This window comes from Carcharodon carcharias, chromosome 32, assembly GCF_017639515.1.
Source record: "Carcharodon carcharias isolate sCarCar2 chromosome 32, sCarCar2.pri, whole genome shotgun sequence".
Lineage (NCBI taxonomy): Eukaryota > Metazoa > Chordata > Chondrichthyes > Lamniformes > Lamnidae > Carcharodon > Carcharodon carcharias.
Window position 1 is genome coordinate 9722159 of NC_054498.1, and position 12927 is coordinate 9735085.

General features: G+C 48.3%; 1 protein-coding gene across 1 annotated transcript in view; it reads left to right on the forward strand.

Annotated features, from left to right (window-relative positions):
* Positions 1-12927, forward strand: part of LOC121271960 (sorbitol dehydrogenase-like) — a 43399-nt gene that overhangs the window by 25543 nt on the left and 4929 nt on the right. The gene's annotated exons all lie outside the window — the stretch shown is intronic.

Genomic DNA, 12927 nt, shown 5'->3' on the forward strand with positions numbered 1-12927 from the left:
GGAGTCTGGACAGAATAGATAGGGAGAAACTGTTCCCATTGGAAGAAGGATTGAGAGCAAAAGGGCACCGATTTAAGTTGATTGGCAAATGAAACAGTCACATCCTGTGGAAAACCCTTTTTACCCAGTGAGTGGTTAGCATCTGGAATGCACTGCCTGAGAGTGTGGTGGACGCAGATTCAATAGTGATTTTCCAAAGAGGATTGGGCAATTAGCCAAAGAGAAAAGAAATTGCAGGGCTATGGGGAAAAGACAAGGGGAGTGGGACCAGGTGAGTTGCTCTTTGAGAGAGCAGCACAGACTCTCTTCATTACCTGATTGGATGATTATTGGCTGTCGGTCAAAGTCTTTAACTTCCCCAGTTCCAATATCGTTTATAACTAGCAAAGAAAGCTGTTCAGAGAAATTTTTTTTCAAATATACCATTTTTTAAGGGCGCCTATGACTTTTCTCCCTGGTTACTCACAGCATTGTCCTGGGGATTAATCTTTAATTCCTGAGCAATCCTCGAGGATTGGCAACACTCTGCAGATCTGATGGATAATTCAGTGATTAGGGGCAAGTGAAATGTGCTAATACCAAGATAGATAAGTAAGGAGCTACATGCACCATCTGTCGCACTCTTAAGTCCTGTTGCCCTGATTTTAGAATAATTATCTTCAAGAGATTAAAGACAGGAACTTGGCACATATCAGTGCCGTACTCCACAGGGCCTGATGGTTTTCAGAAAAGAATCTTTAAAAATGGCTGGTTAGGCGGATTGTCTTCTTTTGTACCTCAAATAATGGGGCACTTTCAAACCCCAAAATCTATATCAGCAAACACTCTGGGCAGAATTTTCCATTTTTGAGACTAAGTGCGGTGGTGGGCGAGCTTGGCAGCTCCTAACCCCACTGCTCGGAATGGTGGGAACTCGCACCCGATTCGGCGCTCGGAATCTCAATAGTTATGCAAATGGTGGGTATCGGACCGAAACAAATGGTGGGTCAGGAGTTGATTCGTCTGTCCGCCATTAGCTGGCGGGGTCAAAGGTCGCGGGGCCATATTTAAATGCCACCTGAATACGAACGCTCTCTGGCCCACCTACCTCCAGGAGACACACATGGGTCCAGGAAGCACACTAACCTCACCTCTCCATTGCAGAGCGGGTCAGCGCAGCTGGTAACCATGCCTGAAATGCCATCCACTGCAGGAAGAGGATAAATGACCTCATCCGTCCCGTCAGGGTAAGTCATCCTTCAACCCCCTCCAATATCAAATTCTCATCGTGGCATCATTTACTCAAAGGGCTGCTCCCTTCGGGGATCTCACACAACCATTAGTGGAGGGACACATATCACCACTGATTGTCTCACAGGAACTTTCACATCACCACCGTCTCACCTATCATGCTGCTCAGACTCCATCCTCAGTCCCTTCTGACGAGAGCTCACCACACGCAGGGGACAAGCCTCTTTCCCAACCTATACTCCATCCCTTCTCATCACGTGCCTTTCTTTCTTCCTCATACAGGTCAAGCTGACCCACAATAGGCAGGAAAGAGCACAGACCGGGCAAGGACAGCTGACATAATTGCCCTCACGCAATTCGAGGAGGATGCCACCGAGATCGCTGGGGAGGACGGATTGCTTCTCTCAGGAAGGAGAGATCAGATTGTCCCAGCAACCTAGTACGGATCACACCTCCATCAGTTCATCCTGACAATCACAGTGACAATCACAGTCTTATCTTCCTCATGTTCACCAACTGAAAGTCTATTCTCTATCTTAAAGGCACCAGCAGATCAAGGCCCACAAGGGTGCCCCCCATAAGTCCCAGCCCCTAGAACACATCCATAGAGGAAGCTCAAAAAGAACCATCACTGCGCCTACCTGCACCCTCCACAGCACAGAGACACATACCTCGGTGGGGCATAGCTCTAGATTAGGCTTGGGCTCACCTGCTGGAGAACACCTCACAGACACCTCCCCGTAGCAACCGGAGGCAGGGACAGTCGAGGTCTCTGGCACTCGGAGGACTGCTGGAGACCAGCTGCCCGCTCAGTCCGAGCCAGGTGATGAGCCTCTGTGAGCGGCCGCCAGCCCAATGCTGGAGATGCAACAACAGGCAGTGGAACTTCAGGCAGAGATTCAACAGTCACTCAGCAGACTAGTGCGAAGTGTAGAGGAGTCCGTCCACATTCTTTCTGATGTCATGGCTCCGACCTGCCAATGCCGCAAGGACACCTTGGGAAGGCTGGCAACTATCACGGACACCTTGATCCAGCAGATTTTGCCAGGCTTGCTCTCAGCCCTGGACTCCATGGTGTGGTGGGAGCCATCATGATGTAGGCGACGGGGGTGGGGGGGAACGAGGCACCTTGACCTTCCTGCGGGTGCAGCATCTCCTCAAGGAGTCAGGGTGGGGCCCTTGGGCACCTAAAAGGAGGATGAGCATCAGCCGCACACCCTGGGGGCCTCCTCTTAGGACACTCCAGTGTGTACAGCTGCTCCAAATCCCCTCTACCTGTGATCCCATCCATTCCAGCTGCTCAGGCCAGGGTGGGTGCATCTGCTCCTGAGCAGGGCTCCCTTAACAGGCCAGGGCCCTCCAGGCCTCGAGCCACCAGAGGACGTCCGCCAAGGTCACCACAAACATCAGGACGTAGCAGTCAGCAAGCTGCCTCTGCCTTTGGCACAAATGCCAGGGCTACACCCAGGCATGGTGGTAGGTTTAGGAAAATGAAGAAATATTGAATTCACTTTTCGGTCACAGGTGTGCTACCATCGTAAAAATATTGAACTTTTATTAATACATTTGATGTTTCTGCGAATGGCCTGGTCTACTGAAGGGGTTGTGATTATGTACATTTGAATCCTCTCATTTCAAGGTTTATCCATCCTCCCACTCAGTGATAGTCTCCCATCATGAGATTAACATTCATGTGATGTCAACCTCACTGAAAATAGTCTCCGCACCCTTGTATGATGTCAGGGAAGATGTGTTAAAATCATTATTAGAAGTATGTGATTAATGGGCTTCTAACCGTTCTTCCCCACCGAACATCATTGTGTGAGGGCAGCTCATTAGCCTTGAGTGACTAGCAATAATTGTGTATCCTCAGTGGTAGTGGCAAAAGACAAGACATGTACCGAAGGAGGAGATCCATAGCAATGTTCTCATCTCACTGGCCGCTATAATCTCATTATCTGGCGGCGACTGCTTCAAGTCAGTTCTCACATTGCTCTCGTCGTTCAGTAGATTCTCACTTCCCAGAGTGATCACATACACAGAGCACCGCAGTGACCATGGCCTGGCGAATCATGAGGCCAGAATGTGCAAGGTGAATGCTGGACTTGTTTTTGTTGTGACTGAGATGAAAGGAAATGGAACTGAGGGACAGAAGAAATGTGGCCATCTCCCCTTGCCTTAATTTTACTCCCCCTGGAACCTGTCAGCGATTGAATTGTCACAGACATGTCACCCACGTCTTGCTTCTTCCATGACATTTTCATGTTCAAACTGACTGTCAACACCCTCTTGAGGTTCCTGGGCTCTGGATCCAATTCTTCTGATGAGCTCTCCAGGTCACTCTTACAGCACCAACAAGTGAGAGGACGCCCCTGGAAAGCGCTGTTTAGTGCTGTAGTGTGGTCCTCTCACATTGCCTCAGACTCTTCCCATTCAGAATCGCTTTCACTTTCAAATTAAAACTACACCATAACTCCAGTAGAGCAACATGGTAGTTCTGCACTACTATTTCAAAATGAGCATCGACGCTTCCTCTCTGACTGTCCGTGTACCCAACATTTACCTAGATGTGAAGTTACAGCTCCCTCCTCTTATTCCCCAGCAAAACTGGAACCTATAGTTTTGTGGTGGACATTCCTACCCCCACCTGAGCCCATCAATACTGAAATGCCCATGCTCCATGTGGACCTCTACCCTCCCCACCTGGAGGCTGTGTGTACAGTCACCTACCGAGGTGAACCCCCTCCCCCAGGAAGGCTTCACATACCCCGACTTCTGTTCCCCAAATACAGGCTGCGGACGTCTCCCATTACAATCATCATGCCTTCTGTAGCACAGTACAGAGACAAGCAAGCCCATAGACAACAACTGGGAGACTGCCCTGCACACCAAGCTGTGCATTATTCCTACTGAGCGCACAGCCCTTATCCCTCCCTGGAGCTCCCAATGAGTACTCCTGCAGCATTCCCACTGCATCCCGTGACTGTCTGCATTGTCTGACTGTTGACTGTGAGATTCACAAAGCCCAAGCGGTGTCGCTGCTCTCTAAGAAGGGGTTCTACACTTTCTGACTCCTGATTGCAAGCCCCATACCAAGGACTTTGACTTTCACATCATTGCCCATAACCCTGATAACTGAAGACTACACTGGCTCCCTTCCCAAACTGCACCCCCCCCCCCCGACAACTTAATGAGTCTTCGTGTGACCCATCCCTCTTGTGGCACAGTAATAATGCCCCCCCTTTCCTGTTCATCCCCTCCCATTCATACATATGGGATCCCTTTCACACCTCCTTGTTTGTTAACGTCTCAGTTACCCTTGTTGGGTTCCAGTTTCCCACCCCTCGGACTGCCCTCTGCCTCCCATTGTTCCCTTTCTTCCTCCAGTGCCTTGCAAAGCCTTCCTGTGCCTCTGCCTTCCATCGTGCCCCCTTCCCCCACCCCTCCCCAGTCTCTTGCATTGCCTTCCGTCCCCATTACCCCCCGCCTGTTCACCCTTCCCCACCGTACCCCTCCCGAAACCTGTTCCCCAGTCGACATGCTGGTTTCTGAATTTTCAGCCCTGCCTATTTACTGCTGTACAGTGCTGTCCACCGGAAACAAACAACACCACCCCACATTCCCACCCCGGCTGCATTAAGTTGGCGGGGCGGTGGGGGGGGTGCAGTTTGGGAAGGGAGCCAGTGTAGTCTTCAGTTATCAGGGTTATGGGCAATGATGTGAAAGTCAAAGTCCTTGGTATGGGGCTTGCAATCAGGAGTCAGAAAGTTGCAGTGTTTGAAAGTTGAGTACCACTGCACAGTGGTGCCCTTGTGACCATGGAGGCAAGCCCCGGGAAGAGAGCAACCCCGAAGCCCCAGCAGCATGGCACTGCACTGGCATCACAACGAGAGCAATGCAGCGCTGTGGAAAGTAGGCTACTTTTGTTGCACTCGCCTGAAAGCTGCAAGTGAAGTGAACTCCGACATGTGCACGCCACCCTTTTGCCAACGGGATTCAAACCAACGTGGTTTCCAGCTGGTGGGACGCAAGATTGGAAGGAGGCATCTGATTTTGGCAAGAAGCTAATTTAATGAGTGTTCGTGAGATGGAAATGAACGCAAATGCCGTTCATGCCACTAGACAGTGGGATACCCGACCTGCCATTAACCCACCATCAGGAGAATCGCAAACTGTTTTAACGCTGGCGGGTTTCTGACTTTTTGCCTGCCGCTGGATTCTCCGCTCCTGCCCACCGCAGACAGGATGGGAAAATTCCACTCTCTGGCTCACCTCAGTCTTCATTGCCCCAATGGCTTGGTGTCAGCAGGACTCAGTTAACACTGTTGCTTCTGCTGTCAGCTCCATGGTGTTTTTCATGTCGGACTGTCAGAGAACTGAGCACAGAATTGTTGCCAACATGAATGTGATCCCATCGCCAAATGCATCGTCCTCTCCCTCTCTCTGTTTTGAAGACTGTTCCCCATCTAGTTAAACTCCTCCCCCACCCCCTACTCCCAGCTGACCTTCCCTTGACACCTTCCTGTACAAACAGAGGATATGCAATACCTGCCCATTCACCTACACCCGCTCTTTTAGTGTGAGGTAGTAGTTTTGGGATAGTTCCTCTAATCAAGTGAACTGTTCACAGCCCAGTCTCTTCTGCATTGGAAAGAGCAAATACAGATTTTGCTCTTCAGTCAGCACATTGCGAAGTTCCAGCCTTTCTGCAAGAGCTACCTTTGTCTCATCATTTTAACTGTCCTATCCATTTATGCTGTGTCCTGTCTCTCTTATTAACCTTGTATCAGATGCTAAAGAGCTCAGTACAAACTGCAAGAAACATTTCATCTTTCTCCAAGGCGACAGGAATTCTCTGAACATAGTATTTAGTATTTTTCTTCATTGTTTTAGCTATATCTGTAGGTTCAAACCTGTTTCAAAATCTGACCTGAGGCCCAGATTTTCCACCTCTCTTATTTTCTTGTATTTCCATAACCTTCTCCCGCTTGTTAATCATGTTGGGCCCGAGGGCTGATTCCTTCCAGGCAGAGAGCCTGTCTACAGAGGCCCAAGGGATATGTCCATGATCTCGGACAGGAAATCTCAACATTAGATAAGAGTTGTGGACTTTGTTGAGATAAGATTAGGCCTATTGGTCCTTGGCTCTGCAATATAGCAGGGGCCATTGGAAACAGATTCCTAAAATTTGCCCAATCAACTGACGTGCATTAAGCATTAATACACCCCAACATGTAATATAAATAAAATGCAGAAGAGTTGATAATTCAATGGGAAGAACGATATGTGCTTAGGTAATTCATTTACCTCTTAGTAATTATTTCCATGAGTAACACTTCCTATTTTATTAATACATAGCTAACATTTTTCTATTTCCATTATTTCATAACAGTGAGCATGGGAAAGTTCCACCTAATTTTGCAAAGAGCTGACTGCACTGGAAATTTCTAAAACACAATGTTAAGTAATTTGGCATTTGGAACCTGAGTTTTGGCAACCTTCCTATTTGGCATTGCCATCCTTCTTGCTTCAGGCCAATGTAAGTTAGATACATTGAGACATTGTGAGAAATCAGTGTGCAGAATATTCAAAAATATTTATTGCACTGTGCGTGAGTATGAAAGCATGTGAAGGATGGAATATTCTAGAAGTTTTCCCCTTGAATAGGCATGCCACTCCTACCTGACAACAGAACTTATGGAAAGTCAAGAATTCCCTATACTCAGTCTCACACATAAGAGCTTCTGGCTTCCAATTGTTCTCGTCAGGTTTTCTTATCAAGTGTCTGCCATGGCTCTGTTGGTAGTACCCTTATCTCACAGTCTGAAGGTTGTGGTTTCAAGTCCCACTGCAGGGCCTCAAGTCCAAAATCCAGGCTGATACTTCAGTGTAGTGCCAAGGGAGCAAGGGAGTGCTGCACTATTGGAGGTGATGTCTTTCCGTTAGATGTGTATCATCATTAAATTGATAGTTTATTTGCCCTACCAGGTTGATGTAATGGTCCCAAGGCAGTATTTTGAAGAAGTGCAAGGGAGTTCTGGTCTTTATTTCCATTGACTTCCAATGAGAGGGCATGGGTGCTGAGATGGTATTGCACATTTTACACTATTATCCCATTTGTGCCCACAGACATGTGCACTTCCTCACCCCTTCACCATGCCTTCTTCAAAACGAACACACTATCCCTCACCCCAGCATTTGCTTTTACAAGTCCAGTTACTACCAATAAGTACCTTTGGCCAGTATGGGTGTTGTATCTCCACTGATGGTCATTCAGCTCTCCCAACAACCCACCCACAAACTCTGTCAGCATGGTAACTCCTCCTGTTTTATTCTCCTGACGATGCCTTTGCTGTTTGAAGCAAGCTATTTTAAAAATGACTAAAATACAGAATGTTAGAATTTCTAATAGATGAATTTTATGAGGTCAAAAGGCAAATGGGAAAAAATCTCTGTGATCTTGAAAGCTTATGCCATAGTATGAGTTGCTTAATAAGCAATGCTCTGCTATTCAATATACTGTACATCCTTTCTTTAAAGTACCCCTGATGATCGATCATGACCCCCCCTTTCATTTTCTGTTCTGTCACAACAGCCAATCAGTATCCATCCAAAGTTGGATCAGTACTGGGCCAACATAATAAATGGGAGAGCCATTTTAACTTAGGATGATAATGTGGTAATGAATCAACCATCAGATATACATCACTAGACACTTTTTCATTTCTTCATTTCGACTCTTCAGATGGAAGGAAGACAACGCCCACCATCCTAAAAGTCCTGATCCATGTGTTTTCATTTATTTAGAAACTTTTCAAAATATCACAAGGAGTGTGTTGCTAACGGAACCACTGCAAGTTGATCTCTACATGTACCAGAGCCCATTGCTGTAACCAATAACCTTCCTTTGTTTGTTAGCATTTTGGGTCCATGGAGGTCTGAATAAAGAGGCAGCCATGGTGACCACTGCTGATTCAGCCATGAGGAAGAAGATGAAATGGCTTGATTTTCAATCCGGGCTTGGGAAGCCCGAAGACAGGTTCCTTTCCGCTTCCTGATCTCTGGCGCTTCAGCATTGTGAGATGCAAATGGAAACAGAAAGTGGTCCAAAAGCTCAGCTGGTCTGGCTGCATCTGTAGAGAGAGAAACAGAGTTTATGTTTCATGTCCAATATGGACTCTTCTTTTGCAGTATTTTGCTTTTATTTTGTGAAATGGAAAACCATTCACTGGGCCGGAGGTGAATTCACTGCCCAGTTAAGCAACACTGGGCGCCCTATGGGGGCAGGAATTATCTCCACATTGCAATGCTCAGAGGCAGAGGGTTTTCAGGATAGAGCAGACACGAGATCAGAGGACCAGCTGCATCACAATGCACGTATGTAGTCAAATAATCAGTCAGAAGGTACTTAACCTGCTCTGTTTGAATCATCCTATTTTCCCATTACTTTTATTCATCAGCCTCATCACTGATTGGCTCTCCGCATTGATCCCAACAACTGAACATTTAGTGCATCAGACCGTTAGGTTTTCCCAGTCTCCATCTTGAAAATTACCTTCTAGCCCTCCCCAGTCCAATCCATCAACAAGCTTCTGAAGAGCTTAATGGGCCGTTAATTGGAGGCAAGCTGCTTACTGTCTCCACGACCACCCCCGCTCTCACTTTGAAAGTAGCAGCGCATTCCAGAGGCATTGGAAGACCAACATGCCATCTGGAGGCGCTATTTTCAAAGGGTACCCGTATCTGACCTCAACCCCCCCCTCCCACCCCCCCCCCACCTCAGACCACAAGAGTTTGAGAAGACAATGGAGAAAGGAGGTGTTGGCTTTCGGGGAATATGAGAAACACATTTTGGTAATGTGTTGGGCAACACTTGTAAATAACATTGTGTTTTGTGGGGTTGATGTAACCAGCCTAGTGTTCAGCATTACTTTCATTAAATGTCTTCCTTCCTGTGGTTATATTTGCTCAGTCATTAAACTGTAGAGATTCTAACGTAGAGTACATAGTTGATTTGATACAGATGATTTTATGTGTAAGACATGAGCACTGAATGCACTTAGATGGCATAACTTTGATTACTATTCTGTAAATCGGTTAACACTTAATGTATTGAATCAAGTAATTAAACTTGATGACATTGCACTGTGCAGATTTTTCAAGGTCAGCCACATGAATAGGACATTCAAAAGTGCACCAAGTTCTTCACGGACATTTCATTTTGAGAGAAGAAACATTTTCTTTGCAAATATCACTTGTTGACCTCTGTCCTCTTGAGCAGTTCAGAAAGAACAAATACAACGCAATGCTGAGGGACATTCCTGTTCTTGTGGCTGCACTGCTTCTGCCTCTGGCTCACCCAAATCCCCCTCCCAATAGTGCAGCTGAGCAAGTTATGTCAGGAATTCAAGATTGGACATCTTGTTATCATTGATGTCATGGCCCAGTGCTTCACACAGAAGGACTGGACAAGGCATCACGTCTTATTAAGCGGAGGTGGTGGCTTTAGTGGCAATGTCACCGGACTAGTGATCCAGAGGCCCAAACTAATGCTCTGGGGTCACCAATTTGAATCCCACCATGGCAGCTGGTGGAATTTAAGTTCAGTTAATAAACCTGGAATTAAAAAGCATATCTTCCACCCTGCCAGTGGCGGTCCAATTCACAATCATCGATGGTGATGAGGGGTAGGGGGTGGGTTACAGGAGCAGGGTGAAAGGTGTTGGACACCATCTGGGAGGTGACGTGCACCATCCTGAGGCACGAGCAGATCAGGATGTTGGCACTCTCAACGTCAAACAGAAAAACTTCTAAGTGCGAAGAAGGTCATTGGGTGGTTGGAGTTTAAGGTCAGCTCAACTGGACAACTGAAGGAGAACCCTGATAATCTATCCTGATGAAGTAAAGGTCTCACTATAGGGTCCAGAGGACAGTGGAGGGAAGGAGGTTAGTGTGAGTGGGAGGCATCTCGCGCATGGCCGGCATAAGCCTTGGCAAAGAGCGATGCCTTGATGCACAAGCATGATTCAGGGGATCATAGACCCAACCTTGGACCTGCTGGAAGGGAGGAGAGTGAGCACAGCCAGTAACACAAGCAGCAGCAAGAAAAACCCAGGAGACATCCATGAAGTGAAGTGATTCATATATTTACAAAGATTCTAAAACTATATACAATGATTGTACAACCATGCCACCAATGTGAATTTAATACTTGTTAATTTTTCTTACCCTACAACTACGTCTAGGTGCTTCTCCGACGTCCACAGCAGCACTGGAGGCAGCCTGCTGACTACTATGCCCATTGGTCAATGATGACTTTTGGTGAACATCCTGTGGAGGGCTTAGGCTTGGAGGGCCCCGGCCTTCTTTGGGTCTCCTACCCTGAGGCTGGTGCACCCTCAGCGGTCTCAGAGGCTGGAGCTGATGGAGTTACAGCCAGAGGGGATTTAAAACGCATGGACATCCTTGGAGTGTCCGTGGAAACTCCAGAGGTGTTCGCCTGATGTTCCTCCTCCCTTTGGGTGCCTGAGTGCCCCTCCCTGACTCAGTGAGAAGAAGGGCTGTCTGGAGGGAGGTCTAGGTGCCCTGTCCCCCTCTCGTCTAGCCACAGCACAGGCTTACCCATGGCTAGAGCGATGGAGTCCAGGTCCGAGTCTATATCCAGCAGAAGCTCCGTGTGCTGCTGGACCAGGGTCTCCATGGCATCCGCCATCCTCCCCATGGAGACCTCCATGCATTCACATGCCAGAGCTACAGCATCAGAGAACACACAGAGACACTCTTTTGCCTCTTACGCCACTCTCTTGATGACCTCTGACACCTGATGTTCCCCTGCGTCTCTTTGATACTCCAACATATTTTCCATTGCCGCTTCGAAAGGCTCACCTTCTGGCTCTGACTTAGCAGCAGCCTCTTCTCTAGCAGCCCTGTCAGGTACCAGAGACCTCGGCTGTCACTGCCTCCACCTGCCATGGACGTGTGACTGTGAGATGACCACCAGACTGTGAGCCAGAGCCTAACCTAGATATACCACCCACTGCGATGTGTGCCTCTGGGCTGGTGGAGTGTGCAGGTGAACACTGTGGCGGCTCTACAGGTGTGAAGAAGTGCTTATCATCATCTGAGCTCTCCTAAGGGCTAGGGCTTACTTCTGGACCAGGGTCTCCCCTCCCCACCCTTTTCTACTGGCACCTAGAATGGTGCAAGTAGAGAATGTGTGACAGCCTAGGCTGGCTCCTACATTGCAGCAGGTTCCAATTTTCAGAGATTAAGCATGCTTCCTCACTGGATGCATGAAGGAGGCCAACTCCATCCTTGACACAGGCACAGTCACAATCCTGTCCTGCCAGCTTGGCAACCTGCTGTTCAAATTGAGTGAGAGGCCCTCCCACCTTCTCCCTCTCTCACCTGTAGTGTGCTGTCTGCTTCCCGACAAAGGTAGATAGATGGATTGCCAGCATGTCTGATGCAGGAGCAAGTCGTTCTGCTGTTAATTCTGCAGCCAATACTTGACCTCCTGATTCCCCAAAGCCTGTCCACCAAGCACAAGGCACAAGTGAGGAGTTTGAGGGAATATTGTCCGCTTACCTGGATAAGTGTAGCTCCAACAGTGCTCAGGAAACTGGACACCATCCAGGATGAAGCAGGCCACTTGATTGACGCCCCATCCAGCACCATCAAAACTCAGTACCTCCACCACCGACCCATAGCGGCAGCTGCGTGTGCTGTATGAAAGATGCAGTGCTGCTAGTCCCAAGGCTACATTGACAGCCCGCTCCAGACCCATGAGCTCTAGCATCTAGAAGGGCAAGGGTAGCAGAGGCTTGGAATCAGCAGCACCTGTAAGTTGCCTTCTATTCCGACCACCCCACACAATGCCTGGGCTTCGAGTGTGACTCGGTCAGCAAACAGCAGCTTTTAGGGTTGGGCAACACAGATGCTGGCCTTGCCATTGCCGCCCACATCCCATGCCAGATTCAGAAAAATGGCGAGGTCAGTTTAGAGAGGTTCACTCACCCTGGCAGTGAATCATTCATCCGTTTCCTGCACTGCAGGATGGTCTTTCTCTGCAGCCCCCTGGCGCTGACCACCCTGGAGACCTCCTCCCAGGCGACTGTGGTGAGTCAGGTGGGCCTCCTGCTCCCATCCCTGGGAAAGAGGAGGTTCCTCCTGTCCTCCAAGGCCTGGTGGGGATTCTCCAGGCAAGTGTGGGGCCGGCACTTGGTGCTTTCTCAAGACCACCTCGGTGAAGATAAAAACAAAAAACTGCAGATGCCGGAAATCCAAAACAAAAACAGAATTACCTGGAAAAACTCAGCAGGTCTGGCAGCATCGGCGGAGAAGAACAAAGTTGACGTTTCAAGTCCTCATGACCCTTCAACAGAACTAAGTAAAAATAGGAGAGGGATGAAATATAAACCAGCTTAAGCCTTAAACCTTAAACCAGCTTATATTTCACCCCTCTCCTATTTTTACTTAGTTCTGTTGAAGGGTCATGAGGACTTGAAACGTCAACTTTGTTCTTCTCCGCCGATGCTGCCAGACCTGCTGAGTTTTTCCAAGTAATTCTGTTTTTGTTTCGGTGCCCTGAAGCTCTGGCACGCAGAATCACTGGCTGTCTGGGTGCCTTTTAAATATGGCACCCGGACAAGATGGCGGGGCGCGCAACTTCCTGCCCGCCTGCCATGAGACATGTCA